Source organism: Herpailurus yagouaroundi, unplaced genomic scaffold (assembly GCF_014898765.1).
Source record: "Herpailurus yagouaroundi ecotype Mexico unplaced genomic scaffold, PumYag 181, whole genome shotgun sequence".
Taxonomy (NCBI): Eukaryota; Metazoa; Chordata; class Mammalia; order Carnivora; family Felidae; genus Herpailurus; species Herpailurus yagouaroundi.
This window is the reverse complement of record NW_024412412.1, coordinates 15,396,349-15,418,504: the sequence shown is the minus strand read 5'-3', so window position 1 is coordinate 15,418,504 and position 22,156 is coordinate 15,396,349. Positions and strand designations below refer to the sequence as shown.

General features: G+C 44.7%; 1 protein-coding gene and 2 long non-coding RNA genes across 6 annotated transcripts in view; 1 reads left to right on the top strand and 2 right to left on the bottom strand.

Moving 5' to 3' along the window:
- Nucleotides 1-3,578: 3,578 nt before the first annotated feature.
- Nucleotides 3,579-4,133, bottom strand: LOC121039683 (uncharacterized). The gene is made up of 2 exons (XR_005794931.1): nucleotides 4,032-4,133; nucleotides 3,579-3,692 (listed from the first exon to the last, which is right to left on the bottom strand). It is a non-coding gene; the product is annotated as an uncharacterized LOC121039683 (long non-coding RNA).
- A 2,938-nt stretch (nucleotides 4,134-7,071) lies between these two features.
- Nucleotides 7,072-11,683, bottom strand: LOC121039682 (uncharacterized). Its single transcript, XR_005794930.1, has 2 exons — nucleotides 10,317-11,683; nucleotides 7,072-7,218 (listed from the first exon to the last, which is right to left on the bottom strand). It is a non-coding gene; the product is annotated as an uncharacterized LOC121039682 (long non-coding RNA).
- Nucleotides 11,684-17,188: 5,505 nt separating this feature from the next.
- Nucleotides 17,189-22,156, top strand: part of ACSL1 (acyl-CoA synthetase long chain family member 1) — a 72,511-nt gene continuing 67,543 nt past the window's right edge. For 2 of the 4 annotated variants that reach the window (XM_040489916.1, XM_040489912.1), the window contains exon 1: nucleotides 17,189-17,296. The gene's annotated coding sequence lies outside the window, so the exon portion shown is untranslated. Of the gene's footprint in view, nucleotides 17,297-17,826; nucleotides 17,935-19,746; nucleotides 19,900-22,156 lie in introns of those variants that run through there. The other 2 variants (XM_040489914.1, XM_040489915.1) reach the window with 2 other exon arrangements.

The following is a 22,156-nucleotide window of genomic DNA, read 5'->3' as shown; positions in this document are numbered from 1 at the left end:
AACATACAAAACATAAAATAATAGCCGTCATCTATCTGCTGGATCACGGAAAAGATAAAGGAGATCTCAGACACGGAAATAAACCATAGGTGCGCTTTGCTGGTTTGGCTCTATAAAGAGTTTGTATTGCTACAGAATTGAAGGAAAATTAACTGAGCCTAGATAAGGAAGAGGGCACGCTGAGATGGAACCCTAACACGGGGTTCTGCCAGCTCCCTCCATGCAGGTGAGCAGGTGCCTGCTCTGCACATCTCTGCAGTTCGACTGGGGGCTCTACACCTCCATGTCCCCCCTCCCGCTGCCCCTGGATTTCGCCTTCTCCTAGGACGACCCTCCTCGAACACCCCCCGCCACCTTTCCAGTCCCTTGTGCCCTCCTTGGCCCTCTCCGGTGTGAATTTCGGCTCTTCCGTGTGACGCCACACCTCCCAGGAGGGAGCCCTCTTTTCACTCTCTCCTACTCAGTTCTACTCTGCCAGGCGAATCTTCCAGAAGCACCATATTCTTGAAGTCATTTTCCTAAATAAGAATCCGCGGTAGCTCGTCTGGCTTGTTCATTCATTTTTAAAGATTCATTCATCCAACATACATTTGTGTCAGGCCATATGCTCGGGATGCTGATTAGCGAAACAGGCCAGTGCCAGTTCCCTAAGACTGAATGAGCGCCACGCTCTTCCCTGTGATTTTTAACACTTCGCCATCTCTCAGCTGGGCCTTTGTGTTCATCATTTCCCCAAACGGGGCTTCCACCCTCCGTTCGTTATCATCCTATGAATTTTGCTCACCGCGAAAGGACCGATTTAAAGCATCCCTCCTCGATACTTGTCTGAATTTATATCATTTATTTTGCATACACCACTAATTTCACTGCCATTCTTCAGCGTCTTATTTTTTTTATAATTTTTTTCAACGTTTTTTATTTATTTTTGGGACAGAGAGAGACAGAGCATGAATGGGGGAGGGGCAGAGAGAGAGGGAGACACAGAGTCGGAAACAGGCTCCAGGCTCTGAGCCATCAGCCCAGAGCCCCCAGCGTCTTATTTTTTTACTGCAGTTACTCTTCGAAATGTGTGGGTCTTATCCCCACAGCTAAACATAAATATACATACTTTGAGTGGGGTTCTCCCACAGTGTCTAGCCGATAGAGTGTTTTGCAATATTTTTGATCGATCTATTAGAAATTTACTCTTTGAGAGATCTGCTCCATTATTGGCGACAGTCATACATAGACTGCAGTTCACCCTTCAACACCCCGGGCTTGAACTGTGTGTGTCCACTTGTACACGAATTCTTTTCAGTAATTATATTGGAAAATTTTATGGAGATTTCTGACAAGTTGGAAAAAAAAAACTCATAGACAAACCACATAGCCTAGAAATATCGAAGAAATTATGCACAGGTTAGGTACGTCACGAATGAATAAAATGTGTACAGACTATTTTATCATTTGCTGCCAAAAAAATATATACACAAATCTATTATAAAAAGTTAAAATTTATCAAAACTCATGCACACAGACCATACATACTCCCATCTGCAGTTAGGAGAAATGTAAATGCAGATGCAGTATTAGATCATAACTGCATAAAACTAACTGTAGTACATATTTCACTACACTGGTAATTTCATAGCTACCTCCTGTGACCATTGTGGTGAGCTCAAGCTTAAAAACACCCTGTGATGCTAATTATCTCCATGTGGGCAGCTCCTCTCTCGAGTCAATTGCATGTTGCAGTAAAAAGTGACCGCTCACAGTTCTTGCGTATTTTTCATCATGTTTAATCAATACTGTAAACCTTAAATAATGCCATGGAATCCACGTGAAGTGCAACTAGTGACGCTGGAAATGCTCCCAAGAAGCAAAGTCCTGACATGACAAGAGGAAGTTGAATTTCTTAATATGTACTGTGGACCGTGATCTGCAGCTGCCTTTGCCTATGGTTTCAAGTGCATGAATCCAGCATAGAGACCATTGTAAAGAAAACAAAAGAAACTGCATGAGGCCATGACCACAGCCAGGCCAGTAGCCATGAAAACCTTGACCTTCCTTTTCTTAAGTTTATGTATTTATTTTCGGAGAAAGAGAGAGAGAGAGAGAGAACAAACAAGCAGGGGAGGGGCAGAGAGAAAGAGAAACAGAATCCCAAGCAGGCTCTGGGCCATCAGCGCATAGCCCTATGCACTCACCAACTATGAGATCGTGACCTGAGCCAAGATCGAGAGTTAGATGCTTAACCAACTGTGCCACCCGAGGCACACCAAAAAACTTTGCACCTCTTGCTAAATACCCTTTTGAGTCATATTGAAAATGCAGCTTTTATGTGGATGCAGGATTGCTGTAAGAAAGGCATACCTGTGGTCTCTAATGTGGTTCAAGAAAAAGGGAAGTCATCATAGGACAACTTGAAACGAAAGGAAGGCCGCTGTCTCTCGTAAGTGGAGAAACTGCATGTCAGCCCATCACATGTAAGTGGTTTTACAAAACGTAACAATGTTTTCAATACTGTTATGAATCTGACCATGATGCTTTGTGCCATAAAATTTTTATAGCAATTCACTCATTAATGTATAGGCTAGGCTACTGTGGAGCAGTCATGTGGGATATACTAGGCTACCAGAAAGCAATCACACTGCTGCTTTTTCATTGTCAATGCATGAATCATTATACCTGTAAATAAACATGAATTTCTTTCCACATTATATTTTCATTGTTTGATGTCTAGTGTTATACGTATTAACATCTACATTGTTTTGTATCATGTAATATTGAGGTAGGTACTGACAGATGATGCATCTCGTGAACAAATGATGTAAACGTATGGGATTCATAAATACAGTACAGTTCTATAAATGTATTTTCTCTTCCTTATGATTTTCTTAATAACATATTCTTTTCTCTAGCTTACTTTAGTGTTTTTAAGCTTATTTATTTATTTAGGGAGAGAGAGAGAATGAGCAGGGGAGGGGCAGAGAGAGGGAGAGAGAGAATCCCAAGTAGGCTCCACACTGCAGAGCCTGACGTGGGGCTCAGTTTCATGAACTGTGAGATCATGACCTGAGCCAAATAAAGAGTTGGATGCTGAGCCACCCGGCACCCCCTGTAACTTACTTTATTGTAAGAATACAATATATAATACGTAGCGCATACAGAATATGTATCAATCGACTGTTTATGTTATAGGTAAGTCTTCTGGTCAACAGTAGGCTACTAGTGGCTCAGTTTCTTGGGAGTCCAAAGTTGCAGATAGATTTTCAACTGTGTGGGGAGGTCAGGACCCCTCGGCCCTGCATTGTTCAGGGGTCCACTGTATTTTTGTCATCAGACTAAATCATCCAATTGTATTTCTACTACTTGAACTTTATATGAAGTCTTTAATCAGCAGATGTTTAATATCTATTCTCTACACTGAAAAATTGTTTACAAATTCTATTTATGAAACAGGAGATGCCCTTAAAGTCGGGATTCAGTATTTCACTTTTTATTAGTAGTCATTGTGTTTACTATGGCATTAGACAAACAGCAAGTGCCTGATTAAAAAAAAAAAAAAAAGAAAGAAAAAGATAGCTTGTAACATTTCCTGTATTTCAATGGTTTATTTTCTTGTTACTTTGGCATTATATTCTGACATCATTGAAAGCAGGATGGTGTTTTGTTTACTGCTGCTTCAACAATTCCCAGGACAGGGCTGCTACCTGTTAAAAAGAAAAAGAATCAGAGAATATGATGGATGGATGGATAGGTGCATGGATGGAAGGATGGACAAATGGATAGAGGGACAAATTGATAGATGCATGACACAGAACAACAGAGATTTCTTCCAGTCTAGGGCAAAAGAAATTTCCTGAAGGAACTGGTATTTGAGCTGACCTTAAAGACTAAGGAAGCTTTAGATGTGTGGGATGATAAGGGCAAACCCAGGCAAAGCAAACACGTTAAACAACAGCCTGGTGGATCAGAAGAGTTTGATGAAAGTTGGCAAGACGTGAAGTGCTAGACAATAAGGTTGATGACTAGAAATGTGTTTGGCGTACTTGTGAGTCCATTGGAAACATTTTCAGCTCCTTGAAGGCATAGCCAGTTCATGGGTGTGTTTCCAGAGCTTAGCCCAGTGCCTGTCACACACTGAAATAATGGAATAAAAAAACAAGTCATGGAGGAAAGTTGGCTCTTGGCCACTTCTCTGAAGTCACCTACTGAGACCTTTTTCCTGGCTTACTCCATTACACCATATTGAATGCCTTGGTCTTTCTTAAACATAACTTAGAGCCTTTACAGTTGCTCTTTCCTTTACCTGAAGCTCTTCTTACTCTGCTCTGCCCCACTGACCTCCTGCTCTCCTTTAAACAAACCACCCTGACACCTTTGCAGTTGCCATTTATTTGATCACTCTGCTGGGAAAATTCTTCCCACCCGTCTTCACGGGACTTGATCCCTCCTTCATTTAAATCTCTCCTAAAAGTCTCTTTCGCTTCCTTGAGAAGCCCTCCCTGCCAGCCCATGTAAGGAGTGCCTTTCTCCTGTCACTCTCAATCCCCCCAACTTTTATTTTTCTATTGTTTCCTTTTTCTTGCTAGCGCATAGCGCCACCTTCTATTATTAGAGAGTTGTGTCTAATCTCCACCTGGTTAGGATGTCAGCTCTTTTTTTTTTAGGTTTATTTTTATTTGAGAGATAGAGAGCAAGTGGGGGGAGGAGCAGAGAGGGAGGGAGACAGAATCTCAAACAGGCTCCACGCTGTCAGTGCAGAGCCCAATGAGGGGCTCAGACTCACAAACTGTGAGATTATGAGATCATTAAGAGTTGGACATTTTTTTTAACGTTTATTTATTTTTGAGAAGAGAGAGACAGAGCATGAGTGGGGGAGGAGAGAGAAAGAGGGAGACCCAGAATCTGAAACAGGCTCCAGGCTCTGAGCTGTCAGCACAGAGCCCAACACGGGGCTCGAACTCATGGACCGCGAGATCATGACCTGGGCCGAAGTCGGATGCTTAGCAAACTGAGCCACCCAGGCTCCCCTAGAGTGTAAGTTCTTATTCCAAAAATTTCCCATAGTGGTGGAGGATTTTCTTATTCTCTGCTATTTCCCTGAAGCCTAGAACAGTGCTTGACATAGGAAGCACTCCATAAATATCTGTTGAATAAATAAATAAGTAGTTCAAATACCTTACCCTGGAATTGAAAGCCTTTTATACTTGTACTCCGATCTTCCTTTGGGGCGACTAAGTCCTAGAACTTCAAAGGTAGAATGGACTACATTAAGATGATCTTATCCATCCAAAGCATCTTAAAGATGAGAATAGTGAGGCCTAAACACGGAGAGCATAAGCTAGAGGCCAAATCATACAGTAAATTGGTGAAAGGGCCAGAATTAGAAACTTGATCTCCCGTGGCCTACCAGGCTTAACCCTGACCCACACCAGTTCCTGCCATCTGCCCTCCATCAGGGATCAGAGTGAGCTTCGAAAATGCAAGCGTGACTCACCTCTACTTGACGCTGTTCAGTGCCTCTCCATCTCTCAGTCCAATCAGCTGTGCTCGCTGAGAGCAGCTGCCATGTTGGACCCACGTCCTTGTTGTGTTCCCAGTGAATCTCACTCAGTGCTGTTTCACACATCTGTACCTCCATACACGCTCACTTGTGTCTGGACCTGTTATCGTCTGCCTTGATGATTCTTACCCATTTATCCTTCAAAACTTTATTTAAGGGGCTACTCCACCATGAGGCCTACCACAATACCATCCCCCCAAGTCTCTGAGAAATATCTAATTCCCCTCCTCTACATTAATTCTAATCCTAGTCCTTGCTTCTGTCACTACAAATGTTATAACCGAATTGTCCCCTTCTATGGGGTTACAGAAGGTAGTGGACATTTGTCATTTTTACTGTGCGATGTTCACCCCTCCTTCTGTTTGGGAGCAGGAGTGTCACATGACCTGGTCTGTGACGACAGATGACAAAGCAGAGAGATCCTCTTTCTCTCTCTATCCCTGGCAACCAGAAGCCCATCCTACAATTTGGACTCTTGAGTGAGTATAACAGACACAAAGGGAGGGCTGGGATCCTCTCATGGCAGGTACTGTGGCTGTGGCGGTGGCATTCTGACGAGACTAATCTTGCTAGAAGATGGCTCTGCTCTTCCAGCTTCTCAGCCTAGGTACCAGGTCAACGTCCTGTGAGTTCCTTCCAGGGTCCCGTATCTATTCACATCAGTCATAATTGGTTTTTGTTGCTTACAGCCAGGAAGCCAACTGTTTGGCACAGGGCGGGTGTGTAAATCCCCCCAGGTTCTCCCAGAAGTAGTAGTGTAAAGATTACACACTTCTGCAGCAGATTGCCAGGGTTATTTATTTATTTTTTTTAATGTTTATTCGTTTTTGAGAGAGACAGAGACAGAATGTGAGTGGGTTTGAAGCAGGCTGCAGGCTCTGAGCTGTCAGCACAGAGCCTGACATGGGGCTCGAACTCAAGAGCTGTGAGATCATGACCCGAGCTGAAGCCGGGCGCTCAACCGACTGAGCCACCCAGGCGCCCCTAAGATTGCCAGGGTTTGAATCCTGACTTCCGCACTCAGCAGCCATGTGGCTTCAGGTCAGTAGCTTGACGTCTCTAACCCACAACTTCCATAAAATGGGGAGAAAATCTCATGGCAGAATTAAATACAAAGTTCAATAAATATTAGCAACTAGTATCATGTATCCATGTATATTGACACAGGGAGCTCAATCTTTCTCTAAGACAGCCTGTCTCCTCCAACCCTATTCTTTCTGATTTGTCTATTTCTTGTCACCTGAATATGTTTTGGACACTTTGCTGCCTCATCTAAAGGACCTAGCACCTGCTCCATCTGTCTAAATCCTAACCATCCTTCAAGGCCCCTTCAGTGGCTCCATTTGACCCCCCCCCCCCCCCCATGAGCTTGCCACCTCTTCGTTCCCATAGCACTCTTTCCCTATGCTATTTATGATAGATTGGATTCTTGGTCCCTATGATTCGCAGCCCTTTCTTGTGGAAGGATTACACGTCACCCTCATAACTTGATGGGGCCACTAAAATGTGAGAAGTGACATGTGTCCCATCCAAGCGGAGCTTTGAGAGTGATCTTGTAGCTCTCCCATTGCACTTTATTCTCTGTCATAAGAGTGGCATCTCCTTAGAGAGAGGCTGTCCCTCCAACCTGGGTCCTGGAAAGACGAAGATCTGTGGAGTCCATGGTCGATCTTTAGTTCAGCCATCAAGAGAATGAAAAATAAACCTTTGTTATCGGCCACTGATTTAAAGTTGACATTACTGTAGCAAAACCTAACATAAGCTGACTAAGGCACCACTCACTTACAGTTTTCATGTGCTATTTGATATTATTATTTATCTTTAAATAAATATATCCTGTGTTCCCAAGGTGTTTTCCAACACCAGCAGCCAATTTTCTGCTGGCATCCAACTGGGTGCCCAACAATTCAATCCAATCTGTAATCTAGCATTAGCACAGATACCACAGGCTCAGTCCCAAAAAGGCTGCCTTCCTTCTTCAGATGTCACTTAAGTAGTAAGGCCCCACCCTTACGTCTAATTTGGCTACAAACTGGGGTTCCCGTGACCCACTTCTCAGGTTCCATAATCTGCTAGAACCATTCATAGATTTCAGGGAAACACACTTATTGGTTTACTCGAAAGGATATTATAAAGGATAAAAAATAAGCAGCCAGATGAGGAGGTACATAGAGCAAGGTCCAGGAAGGTCCTGAGTGCAGGACTGTCTATCTGTGTGGGGCTGGAATATGCCACCCTCTGGGCACGTGAATGCACCTACTAACCCAGAAGCTCATCAAATTTCTTCTTTTCGGAGGTTTTCTAGAAACTTAATCTCCAGCTGCTCCTTCCTGGAACTCAATGAGTGAGGCTGGAAGATCAACCCTATTCTGAGGCTAACATAAATCTCCTGGCTAGCATAAAACAAAAGGGACCCTCTAAAACTAAAGGGACTCACTTTGAGTAACAAAAGACACTGAGCACTCAGGAAATTCCAAGGATTTTAGGGACTCCATGGCAGGAATTAAGGGCAAAGACCAAATATATTCTTTATCATATCATCTTTGGAATCAGAGGCACCTGGGTCACCCAGTCAGTTAAGCGTCTGACTTTGGCTCCAGTCGTGATCCCTTGGTTTGTGAGTTTAAAGCCCAGCATTGGGCTCTGTGCTGACAGCTCAGAGCCTGGAGCCTGCTTTGGATTCTGTGTCTCCCTCTCTTTCTCTCTGCCCTTCCCCCACCTCAAAAATAAATAAACATTAAAAAAAAAAAAAAAAAAAAGCCCAGAACCTTTGGAAACCGAAATCATGGCTTACACCCACAACAGTTCCCAGCCCCAGACGGTGCAAAATAGTAGCTGCCCAGTAAATGTGAGTGGATGGTAAGGATGATTTTCAATAAACTTGAAAAAGAGACAAATTAAAGCAGACCTGTTCACCCAAAGTTGAGACTAGACCACCATACTATTTTTTTTAACACGAAAAGGGTAGAAGCTTAATAGCATGGGGGTATCTCAGTAGGAACAACACCCAGCAGACAGAGATTTCAGAAATTTAGTTATTGTCTTCAGTAACCTCCCCAGATTGTTAGCAAAAAGCCATGGGCTTGGGAAAATGGGAGCTTGGTAAATTCTGGCAAATCAATTGACCTGAAGAAGACCGCATGAGAACAGAGTCATCTAAATGTCTTCAATAGTGAGTCCAAATGACCAGAAGCCCATATGTATGCGGGCAGCCTGCATTTTAAACTGAAGAAAAGCCTGTCAGATACACACACACACACACACACACACACACACGGATTTTCAGCAATGATACAAAACCAGCCATGTATTCCTATATTTAGACCTAAGACATCTCCTTCAATTCAGACTATGTAAGAATATTCCCGATGGAGACTCTTGGCATTGAATTTAACAAAGTCAAGGACAAGAATGTATTGTCACAGAGGGAGGTGGGCACCAAACAAGGGCCAGACTTTGATCACGTGGCCAAAATACTGGGGCACCAATACCGTGTCTTTGTAGTGAGTTAATTAGGTGAAATATTTTGTGCGAAAATTTTTCAGAGAGGGTATATTCTAGGGATAGATAGGCACTAGGTCATCATGCTGTGAACTGAGGTTCCATTTTATATTCAACTCTACATCCTTCGTGAACAGGTATATATACACACAGACACACACCTACCTACACACTCCAACACCTACCTCCTAGATAGCACACAGTAAATGCCCAGCAAACGTTTTTAAGTGAATACCTGAAAAGCTGAATTTACGATCAAACGTCAACCCTTTGCTGCCTACATGTGCCAAACTGATAGCACCATGCACTTAAAAATGAAAACATATCTGGAAGCTTGGGATGGGGAAGCGAGGACCAAGGACCTATTATGTGGCGGGCCCCTTACAACCTATTGTTCGTATGTGGAAACTGAGGCTCAGAGAGATAAGTCACGTAACTAGCGTTAAGATAAATTTCTAGGCCCAAGTTGGATCTGCTCCTGACCAGGGTGTACCATCAACAAATCAAAATTCAGATCACTTTCATGTCCCTATAAGTGATCCACTTGACCAGAAATACGTGAGTTGGCTAGTCCCCCAAAGCAAAGCCAACTCAGGCTCTGTACTTACTTCCTTGTTCCTTCTCATTCCAATCAAGGTTGCCTAAGTAGCCCCAGCCAATCAGATATTTTCTGTTTTTCTCTTCCCTGTTCTTTATTATTTATTTTATAAATGCTTCCTGCCTTCTTCTCTGTTTTGCCGTTCTTGAATGGGGACTATCGGTTCCATGAAGTGTTAAATAGTTTATTCATATCACTTAAATTCTGTTCTCTCTCTCTCTCTCTTTCTTTTGATTTTAGACAGAGAATCACACTCAGTGTGGAGCCCCACATGGGGCCGCATCCCACGACCATGAGATCAGGACCTAAGCCAAAATCAAGAGTCGGATGTTTAACTGACCGAGGCACCCAGGTGCCCCTTAAACTGTCTTCTTTAACCATTTTTTAAACACCAGGAAGAGGCAGAGTCCAGCCTTGAACTTAGAGATTTGTATTTTTCTATTCTATCACAGGCTCTTAACCTAGGGAGCCTCGGACACCCACAGACAGCACACGGGAAGCGTTTATGAGGTGCGGATCCGTATTTTTCATCAGATTCTCAAGGTGGGCCATGGCCTCCAGAAGGCTAAGGTGAGGGCCTGGGGGGAGCCTGCAGTGGCTGGGCTGGTGCAACGGGCATGAAGGAGCGGCCAGAGCAGAACTGAGGGAGGATGCATGTTGCCCACTCACCCAGTTTCAACACCACTCTGAACCGATGTCCCAACCCCACGGGGGTTACCAGTGTCCTGTTCCCAGAGACATCGGGTGACAAATGATCTGGTCCGAGTCCCATACGCTCCTTGTGGTATTTTTAGACACATTCTGTTCACTGAGAGAAACTTCAAATACTGCTGGGTGTCATGGGCCCGCGACATGACTGTTCCTTGGGTGGGGTGGAAGGGTGAGAGAGACCCCAGGGACGGGGGCTGGGCTCCCCCGGGCACTCAAGCACATGATGAGGGAGCAGCATTGTGACCTCAGAGGAGAGGGAAGCCAGTGAGCTCAGGTTCTAGGAATGGACTAGAAACAACCCCTGATGAATCACATACTCAATCCAATTTTCCTCTAGACTTCTAGCCACAGGCCTTCCTGAGAATAAGTAGAATGGAGATTCGAGACACTTTTTATTTATGTCACAAGGATGAGCAGAGTACTCACTGCTACCACCAGGCACGGTGAGGGGGAGTCTCACGTAGACGTAGAGTGTGAAGAAGGCACCTCCTATCTGCGTGTGCATTACACGAACAAGTAATCACAATGAATGTGACAAGTTCTGTGCCAGAACCATCAGACAGAGCTGTGGGACCACCTCCGGAGGAAACAGCAGTTACACCTTGGAGAAGGAGAAGCAGTGCTATTGGTGGTGACATACCGGTTCAATGGAATAAACACATATCGAGTACCAGGCATTGTCTTGGGATGAGGGGAGGAGATGTCTAGACACACAACGTCTGCTGTCAGGGAGCTCAAAGCCAGGTCCACAGACCTAGAAGCACAGAAATGACAACCTATCACAAACAGGCAGTGCAACTTAAATGGCAGGCTAGCACAACTCTGGGGATAACAAGGTGTGTGGTGTGTGTGTGTGTGTGTGTGTGTGTGTGTGTGTGTCTGCGTATCTGTGTGTGTCTGTGTCCTGGAGAAAGGGATGCCTGAGTTAGGTTTTGGATGATAAATAAGAATTTATGGGGTTGCAGATACAAAAAGCATAGCTACAAAGGCTTTCCAAAGAGAATCGTAAGTAATAGCACTTATAGAATATTCACTGGGGGCAAGTACTGTACTAAGTGCTTTGCAGACATTATCTCACACAGCAACTCAACACTGCCACCCCTGCTTTTTTTTTTTTTTAACATAATCATCCTTTCTTGGATAAGAGATACACTCAATCCCCAAAAGGCCTACCATACTCCAGACATATCTATCTGTCCATCTCTATCTAATTTGTCTATCTGCTCATCTTTCTATCTTTTATATATTTTTATCTGACTTGATTTGATTTGATTTTGAGAGAAAGAGAGAGCACACGGGGGAGGGGCAGAGAGAGAGGGAGAGAATCCCAAGCAGACGCCATGCTCAATGTGGAGCCCCCAACCATCAGAACATGACCTGAGGTGAAATCAAGAGCTGGCCACTCAACCAGCTGATCCACCCAGGTAACCCTCAACTTCCTATCTTCCTATCTATCTATCTATCTCTCATCTATCTATATACCATCTACCTATCTCTCCATATCTATCCCAGTGTTTATTCCAGAATCAGATATAGGATTTTATTTTCTTAAGAAATTATGGCTTTCTTCTAAAAAGCAGAAAACACACTTTCAAAAGTTTTGATTTACATATTCCTCTATTAGATCAGCTGAGGGATGACTGAACAAAAAGAGAATATAATGTTTGGAAGGCAGAGGCGGGATTAATATTTAAATACCTTGAAAGGAGACCTTCTCAGTGATATATTTCATCTAGTCACCCTGAACTGTTTAAAGTGACACTCCAGATTTTAGAGCAGAAATTCATGGCTTGTTAGAGCATTAGTGGTTATGAACTGGGAACTTTAGTTCTAGAAACCCTACTGACTCACTAAAGTTTACAGAAGGCTGGAGGGCTCACTGATGGACCTGCCAGGAATGCTCAAAGGTAGAAACTCTTAAGGGAAACAATATAACCACCGCTGTGCATTGAACTGGACAATCATGTGTGTTTTCAGATTGACCAATGAACTATTTCCTTGGCTAATACTCCCCAAAGCATGATTTTTTCCTGTGGAAACATGATTTCTTCTGTGAAAACAGAAGGAGCATAGGACTAGAGGAATGGGGAGGGAAAAGGTGTCACAACAATATATTCCTTGGAATGTAGGATATTGGATTTATTTTGGTCACAAGAGTGGAGGGCAGGCTTTCTTCCTCTTTCAGCTCTAATATTTTCAAACTTATCTGTATCCATTTGCACCTTTTTCTCTCCAGTCCCAGAAAAATGTGTTTTCCTTCACTAGAAGCTAATGACATTAGCTGCTTTTCAAAACATTTGCCTCTCATCTCTTTAAACACAGGGTGTCCCTCCACCAACAGAACTATAAATTAAATATTCTTTGATTCTATTTTCACTTTAGCTAATATGTTTCTTCTTTACTTTCTTTTTTTTTTAACGTTTATTTATTTTTGAGAGACAGAGAGACAGAACCCGAGCAGGGGAGGGGCAGAGAAAGAGGGTGACACAGAATCCCAAGCAGGCTCCAGGCTCTGAGCTGTCCGCACAGAGCCAGACGCGGGACTCGAACTCACGGACTGTGAGATCATGATCTGAGCTGAAGTCAGAGGCTCAACCAATTGAGCCACCCAGGTGCCCCTGTTTCTTCTTTACTTTCTTAAATTGAGATATGGTTGACTTGATCGATATAGAGAACATATATTAGTGTCAGATGTCCAGCATAATGATTCCATATCTGTATATTGTGAAATGATCACCAAAATAAATCTTTAACATCCACGACTTTTACTATATTTTATGTAATCTCAGATGCATATTTTTCCAGATTTTAATCTCTCTGGCATCAGGATGTATAGTAGACTTTTTGCAATATGGCCACTGTCGTTCCTCTCCTTGAATCCATGTCCTTGGGTAATCCTTTCCCACATGGATACTTGACTTAGTCATGTGACTTGCTTCAGCCAATGGAATAGCGGCAAACACAAAGCAAGCCAAAGTTTGAAAAGCAATTGTATGCTGGGGCTTATCCCCTTTGCAGAGCTTGGAGCCCTGAGGCCACCATTTTAGGACGGATGAACTGCTTACTGGAGTGGTCATGTAGAAGAGAACCAAGGGACCCCAGCAAATATCCTGACATCCAAGTGAGTGAGGCCATTCCTGAGCCATCCAGCCCATATATCCACCAGCTGACTGGCTGCAAGAGAGAGCTCAGGAGAGACTAGCAGGGGAACTACCTGGTTGAACCAGCCCAAGTGCCAAGCCACAAAATCATGAGCTAATAAATGATTGTTTTTTTAAGCCGCTAAATTTTACAGTGATTTGCTATGCAGTAAAAGCTAAGCAGTACACAGTACATCTTCCAGCTGATGATGTCATAATTATAATGGGAAGCATGTTTTTTTTGTTTCTCAGGGATACATAAAATAATGGTGCATCTTACAATTGATTGTGACTTAGATCAGATGCAATACAGTATTACATGCACTTGGCAGGTAAGAAAGCTAGGGATCAGGTTTCTTGCCCGAGGTCTGGAACCAGTAAGTTGTGGAATTTGAATCCATGCTGTCTGACTCCAGGCCTTTGCTCTTACCCTGCAAGCACTTCCATCCACCTGGATGGGGGAGTGTCTGGAGAGCTGGTTGGTAGGAAAGTAGAGATAGGTTATGAAGGGCATCTTAGAAGTTCTTGTAAAGAGTTTGATTTTGACAACAAAGAGCTAGTTGAATTGGAAGATTGGAGTACTTATAATTTATTTGACATTGACTGAATACAATATTCATACCACCTCAAGAAACAGAAAGTCATGTTGTGGGACTGCAGGGTAGAGTCTGGAAGGCCTGGAGTTGTCCAACAACTCACCCAGTGGGAAGAGGGGTGTACCCATGGAAGTTACTGCCTACACAGCTGCGGACTAACTCTCCCTGGTAAAGTTAATGAAGTCAGTGGATCAAGTGCACTTGAACAATAAAAGGGGTGGGGAGAAGGGAGGACTATGGCTTAATTAGGGCCACTGGAGACCATGTGATAATCAGTAGTTACAGAGCAACATCTGTTTGGTGGAAATATCTCAGATTTCCCAGCAAATCTGAGATTCATGGCATACGGTGCCTGCTCTCTAGGTACTTACATCTCCTGGGGGAAATGGATATACGCCTAATGTAGATGTAACCTCAAAATAGACTGAGTGACAAGCACCCAGCCACTGATGCCAACCCCTTCTTTAACCATCCACTTACCAAGGTCTGGAATTTAAAGCCCATTGGCCACCAATAACTGATGTGGCTACACTTCAGATGACCATGCTCAAAAGCAGTAGATATAGAAGATCAATAATTGTCACAACTCTGCAGTTGGCAATCACAAGTGGGAGATTTTGAGACAAGGTCATTGTCAACCTGTCCCTCAGCATGTCCCAAAAGACTTTGACTCTCTTTAGCTTTTCTGGAAGGTTGATCAATCAATTTTAGAGAGCTATAGATTTGGATCTAGCCAGAATTAGCCACAGAAGTTTAATCAAGCCAAAATGGGGCCAAGAATAAGAAGAGAGACTCAAACTTCTATTAGGAATTTTGTTCCACTGCAACATCCCATTTGGCTCCTGTTCAGTTGGCTACAGAAGTGTTTGGGAAAAAAGAAGGTGGAAAAGAGGCTTAAGACTGGATTTCTACCCGGGGCACCTGGGTGGTTCAGTCGGTTGAGTGTCCGACTTCAGCTCAGGTCACGATCTTGCTGTCTGTGAGTTCAAGCCCTGCGTCAGGCTCTGTGCTGACAGCTGAAAGCCTGGAGCCTTCTTGGGATTCTGTGTCTCCCTCTCTCTCTCTGTGCCTTGCCCGCTCACACTGTCTCTCAAAAATGAATAAATGTTAAAAAAATTTTTTTTTAAAAGACTGGGTTTCTACCTCTCCCGGGGTCACAAAATGGAGCCCCCAACTATGGAGTACAGAACCTTTATTTAATGACAAAACTGAGATCATGGGCTGTCAGTCCCAACAACATCCTTCTGAGGTAGGTCCCATTCTTCCTGTCTTACAGAGGGTGAGACGGGCCTTGCTGCCCAACTCCAAAGCTTATGTGGCTTATGTGCTCAACCACCGTGCAATACTGCTTACCTTCAAAGTCTTTATCTGGTGGTCACAGGACAACGCCATCAAGTGTGAAACTTTTTGAAATGACAAGGGAGATACGTTTTTTAAAAAAGTGTTAGCACTGAAAGGGACCTGAGAAGTTATTTAGTCTAGTCCTCTTATTTCCAGAGGAGAAACCTGAACTTGCCGCTCTACATCACACAGCAGCTCTACCACAGAGAGCAGGAATTGAGATGTAATCCCTGGTTGTGTGCCTCTCCTACGCTAGGGCCTTAAATTATCTGCACTAGGGCTAGAAATCAGGGAAGGGCATGCCAGTTAGAAGAAACGTGTCTTGGAGGGGGAAGGGACAGGGAAGACAGTCAGTGACAGCTGTCACATGTTGTGGGGTTGAATTGTGTTCCCTTCTCCCTCAGAAGGAACCAATCGCACCCTCACCTTGATTTTGAAGCTCTCGGCTCTAGAAGCGTGAGACAATACATTTCTGTTGAAGCCACCTGGTTTGTGATACCGTGTAATGGCAGGTTACAAACCAATACAGCACAGAACTTGGACGTGCCTATGGAGAGGCGGAAGGACCAGTTAGAGAAGCAAGAGAAAAAAAGAAGAGGCTCAAATGATGAAATCATGGGTGAGGAGAGAGAGATCTAAGCAGAGAAACCAAGGATTAGCCAAGTGGAAAGCAATAAAAACGAAAGTGGAGTACATTTCTAATTTTAGATGGAGAGCCTATGTGTAGAAGGGGATCTTGGAGAACTGAGCGGTTACAGAGGCCACTGGAGTGTGGGTGGCCCTCACCATTGCTGTCCTGGGGTACCTGGCACACTTTGGGAGGTAAGTCCTTGAAATATTAGTTGCTCCAGGGAACCCAATAAGCTTGAGGTGTCCCGGGAGCTCAGGCTCACAAAAACGTAAGTATCAGTCCAGTCCAGTGGTTATTATGTGCATATGCTCTGGAAGCAGATTGCATGAGTTCCAAGAGTACTTTCGCCCTCACTAGCATTCAGCCTCTGTGCCTGAGTTCATTCCAAATGGCCAACGCAGGGATGCAGAACCCCTCAAAACCACAGCCACTGCTGAGCAGGATATACAGGCCCCAAGAACTTGGCAGGTGAATAACTGCCTTGAGCAATATCAAGCCTGCATTCTGCTCTCACTATACCCTGTTTGATTTGTTCAACGTTGCTTCACGACCAGGGCATTGCAGAAGTCCAGACAAGAGTGTTCCCAGCCAAAGACTATGGCGAAACTCCATGTGAAAACCGTGGTGAAATCGGGCTAAAAGGGGTCGTGCATGTGGATGACAAAAAAAAAAAAAAAAAAAGGCAAAGGAAGCCCTCTGGTCACCAGGATCCCGCCCCCGCCCCCGCTCCCGCATTAATCCTTGCCCGCCTAGAAGTCAGCAAGGCGGGCAATTGGGGGAGGAAAACGACAAAGGGCGTCTGCCGGTCCTCATGGCAACGGGACCCCAGGGCTGGCCGGGCTTCTAGGTTGAAGCTCTACAATATACCCTTTGCCCTTCCACAGATTCGCTATGAAATCGAAGGCAGGAGAAGCGACTCTTCCTGAGTTTGCTCGCCGCCTCCCTGCACCCGCCAGCCGGCAGTCCGGCACGCGCGCACCCAGACGGGAGATGGGCGCGCGTCGGGGGCGGGGCTTGAGAGCGGAGGCGGGGCCTGGGGCCGGGGCGGAGCCAGCGGGGCGGGAGCGGCTGGCGCACCCGCAGCAGCTTGGCTCCGCGGCGGCTGAGGCTGGGGCGCAGCCAGGGCGCAGCGACTACGGCGGCGCCCTTAAATAGCATCCGGAGTCGGCGCTGGGCAGGCAGTGGGCCGAGGTGACAGCCGGCGGCGTAGCGGCCCGGCCAGCCGAGGAGGTGAGTGCTTTTGCCGCCGGGAGCCGCGTTTTTCCCGGCTGCGGCGCCGGTGGTCTCGGCGGAGGCGCTGGGCTGAGGCTGCTCCGCCGGCCCGAGCCCGGGAGGGGACGGCCGCGGCGGAGACGCGTGAGCCGCCCCTCGACTCCCGGGGACGTTCCGCTTTTCCGGCCTCTGCCCTCGGTTCCCCTTCTCCCGGCAGCGGAGGCCTTCGGGCCGCCAGAGCCCGCCGCCGCTTCCTGTGCCTGAGCCGGGGATGCCCGGCCGCCGTTTCCCGCGGGCTGCGCGGGCGCGGGGGCTGGTGCACGGCGGGGTCCGGGTGACGCGCGCCGCGGGACCGGCCTCTGGTTTGTGTGACGGCGGGGACCCGCCCGTCCCGGAAGCCGGACCCCGAGCTTCAGATGCGAGGGATGGTCCAGCGGGGCCGGGGCGCCTGTCCCCGTGACAGGGTTTTTGAGGCGCATTCGGACCGCGCCTGAAAGCGTCGGAGCCGGAACGTCCTGCTACCTGAGGCGTGATGGTGGCCCCTGCGCGGAGCGCTTGTAGGAGGGTCGAATGCAGCCTCAAAAGCCGGTTGCTAAAAGGAGAAATTCTCGCGGTGTCTCTGGAGGAGTGCCCATAGCCGTGTTGGAGTCACTGATGTAAGAAGCCTGGTGTTTTTTGAAATTAGGAAGCAGCGATGATATCTATCGTCTTGTAGCCTGGGAAAGTGGTGGTAAAGGACTTGAATGGTCACGTGGACTAGAACCTAGAGACCGACACTTATCAGTGTGTATTTACAATCGCAGATCCCTTCCCCACCCCACCTACTTACAAGGTGATGGAGCTTAATTAAGACCATTGTAGATGAGCTGTTTGCCACTTAAAGTTAACAGTTCTGAGCATCTTCTTGATACAGGAGCATCCAAAGTGCCCCCCGACTGTCAGTACCCTTTCTTTTATTTTTCGTCTTTGCTTAGCATGAGAAAAACATGAAATGTCATAGTGTCTGACACAAATTTCACCTGTGTTTATCTCGGTGTAAACAGTTATTTGCTTAACACAAACAAAAAGTCAATCGAAAGTTTCTGGTTGATTCTGCATTTTCAAGTGGCCATGGCAGGTTCAATGGGCACATTAGTGGACTTGAGGAGGTGGAACTTTTAAAGGAAATCTTGCTTCCCATCAGCATGGAGCCGGTCTTCTGAGATGAGATGTTCTTTCTTGCCTTCACTCAACTGGGAGAATCCCTTCCCAGTCTGAAACTTGACTCCTTGGTTGTGAAAGGTCTGCGTTAAACGAAAGTCTTTCATGAGCTAAGATTCTAGGACTAGGAAAAAAATCTTCAAAAGTAGCCAACCTCATACCTCCCTTCCTCCCTTCAAATAGTGTAGGCATGTTATAGACCTCTGTTTTATGCATTTACTGTGAACAGAAAAAAAACTTTTTTTTTTTTTTAATCACCCTTCCCTCACAATTATAAGCATTTTGACTTATTTCCTTCCTGGCTCTGTTATGCATATTTTGGCAATATTTTCATTATTATTGCAGGCAGCCTGACTCAAAAGAGATCTCTGGGCTTTTTCACTTGGGGTGTTTAAGAGATAGCTAATTGTGACAAGTGCAGGTTGGGACAGGTTTCGGTTTATATCATAGAGGTATTTTCCTAGCTACCTCTCTTTCAGATGAAGTTTGAAATAACTGAAAGCATGCTCACATGCCACAGGCCTTACTATGTCTTTCGTTTTTGATGTTAGCTGGCTTGTGGAAAATGGTTGTGTTCAGAGGAGGGGCTGGGGAAAGACCAGGTTGTTCTGTCATCACAGCTGGGGATTTCTCCTCTCTCCCTTCAAGCTTCACTTTTCTGGAAAGAGCAAGACTATAAGAATACTAGTAATTTCTAGATGTTGAGATTCCATAACCCGAGATGAATATGTATAATTTTTAAGGGCAGTTGCTGAATGTATTGGGCAGGTTTGCCTCATAAAGCATGAGCTCATTATTCTTCTGCACATACCGACTTTCGTATCCAAATACTGTTAAGTTAGAATCCATGAATAACGTTCTATGAACAGTATTGTTTGGATGATGCAATGGGATAGACTCTTGTGTTAAAAAATACAGAGGAACTTCCTTTAAGGCAGCTCCAAGCTGTTGGTATCCTGTGGCCTTACTTGAAATCTTGGGATCCAAGCCTTTCTCTCTCGCAGGCAGGTTCGTCAGGAGGTAGACTGTAGGTGCACAGTGTTTACTGCAGGTGGTCAGTCCAACTTGGCGGTCAGACAAACCCATCAGGATCATTTGTCTTTGGCACTCATGCCTAGAGACACAGTCTCCTTGAACAGAGCTGATCTGAAGCTGCACGTGGTTAGGTTTAATTTTCAACATTGTAGTACTTGAAGGGGCCCTGAGAGCTTTTACAGAAACACGTTTGGAAAACGCACAAGCTAGAAAGTGGAGGCAATTTACTGGTGTTTGTGGCTGCAACTCCAAGATTGTGCTTTTATCTCCAATTCCTTACCGAAAATGCCCAGATGACAGCTCAACAGGAATTTCTAGTTTGTGTGAGCCCAAAGTGATACATAATTTGAAAAAATTGACAAGAGGAAGCTATTGTGTAATCGGTGGTATGTTACTTTCTCTGCTTTTTCTTTACATCCTGACGTTTAGAAGTTCTTGGCTGAGTTGTAGACAATATGGAATTTGGTTTGTTGTAACTTTTGTGCAATTCCGAGGACAGAATGAAATATGGAGCCTTTCTTGAAACATGGCTGGCTTGGAGGGAGGGCACATTCTTTGGACGGAAGCTTAGGTGTAGGTGAGTGCTCTCTTCCCCTGTGCTGCCTGCCTAGAAGAATGCGTTTGGCTGGAGGCACAAAAAAAATCTAAGATTTCAAAACTGGTGGCTCTGTGTCGGTACCTGGGCTAATTCTCTTTATGAGAATTTTTCAAGTTTTAAATGAAATTTGAAAGCTATCTAACACCTAATTCAAAACCATTTGCCTCAGAAAACCTACATATGTGTGTGTATGTATATGTATATAAAATATAAAATTATAAAAAGTTTAGCATGTAAATGTGAAAGTATTTATAATAGGAATATATGCTTTTATAAGAATTATATTAACATAGGAATATTATATATTATATACTTTTTACATTATAACACGAACCTCTGCTTCTAGAAAATTTGGGAACTATAAAAAAAGGTCTTCAAGAGAATAGATGCTATTAACCTTTTTGTGTATTTCCTTTTAGTGTTTTTCTAAACAACTTTTTTTTTGTACTTTAAGCATATAGTTTTAATTGAAGATAAAAATTTTGATGATTTAAAAAATTTCTTAATGTTTTTAAAAAAATTTTTTTAACATTTTTTTTTTGAAAGACAGAGAAAGAGACAGAGCACGATTGGGGGAGGGGCAGAGAGCGAGGGAGACAGAATCTGAAGCAGGCTCCAGGCTCTGAGCTGTCAGCACAGAGCCTGACGCGGGGCTCGAACTCACAAACCAGATCATGACGTGAGCCACAGTCCAACGCTTAACTGACTGAGCCACCTAGGCTCTCCAGATAGTTTAATTTTAATCACCTAAGTTATATTGTGAGCATTCTTCCATGTTGTTACCTTCTCCTCCAAAACTAAGTTTTGAGAATGGCTGCATAATGTGGTGTAAGGGATATGTTCCAATTTACTTACCCTTCTCCTACTGTTGGATATTTAAGAACAACTGCGTCAGAACGGTTTGCCAAGCCTCTTTTGTATTTAATGTATCTTTTGGAAAAATTAAGGCGTGTTCTGCTTTCAAACTGTTGACACTGGCAATGATTTGAAAATTATTTTTGTTAGTGAATGGTTTTAATGAACTTTTGGGTTCATGTGTTCTAGTGCAAAGCTGTCGATTTTTGGATTTCATGGTCTGGAAAGATAAGTGGAAAAACTGAGGGCATCAAAGGAGGAAACGTGGATTGACATTTATACCATTTCCTCTTTCTGGAAGGACTTCTGATAAATGTATTATCTGTCCCTTTGCACAGTTTTGGCGGAGGAAGAAATTGGTACTTTCCCCTCAGGTTGGTTGTGAGAGAAATGTGCATATATCTAAGGCCCAAATACCTCGAACACTGTTTTTTCTTTAAATAACCAGAGTAAAGAGAAGGTTGCTACAAAGACTAGTTTCTCCCTCAGGGCTCAGCCGTCAGCTACAAAGCAGGGTCTGTGAGCTGACTGAGGCAGTGGCCACAGCCCGGCAGGGGCAGGCTCAGGAAGTGAAAGGTGATGATAACAGCCAATAGTCCAAGGCGCTGTTCTCAGTGCTTCTGATATCGTGTGAATTCAGTTAATCCTCCCTGCAAGGTAGGTCCTGCTATTATCCCTGCTTTACAAAAGATAAAAGAATAAGGGCAGGAATGAAGTTGCCCAAACCAGGATTTGAACCTATGCAAGTCAGACTTCGGGGCCTGAGCTCCTGATTGGTTGGCTCAACTGCCTCCCTAGAGCTTGAAAGGTTCTTAGCCCAGGAGTGTCAGCAACGTTCCAGGTTACCTAGCTAGTGGCAAGACAGGACAGAAGTGGTTCTTTTTCCGTGTCGTTGTTCCTTGATATCTCCTGGCCTCATTTTTACACTCTGTCCTGTACCACCAGAGCACTGAAATGACAACAAATTTTGATTCAGCTTGCTTCGGTGAGTGACAAGATCACCTGGTCCAGAGCTATGACTTTCTAGAGAATTAAAGAGTTAAAGGCTTTGCCTGCCCTTGGTTGCATTAAGACTGGTGAACCGTCGAGGTGCACGGTTAATGCATCAAGTGTGTGGCAGGAAGAGAAGGTGTGGCTGGGAACAGGGACCCACACTCGGCAGAGATCAGGGACCCACACTCGGCAGAGAT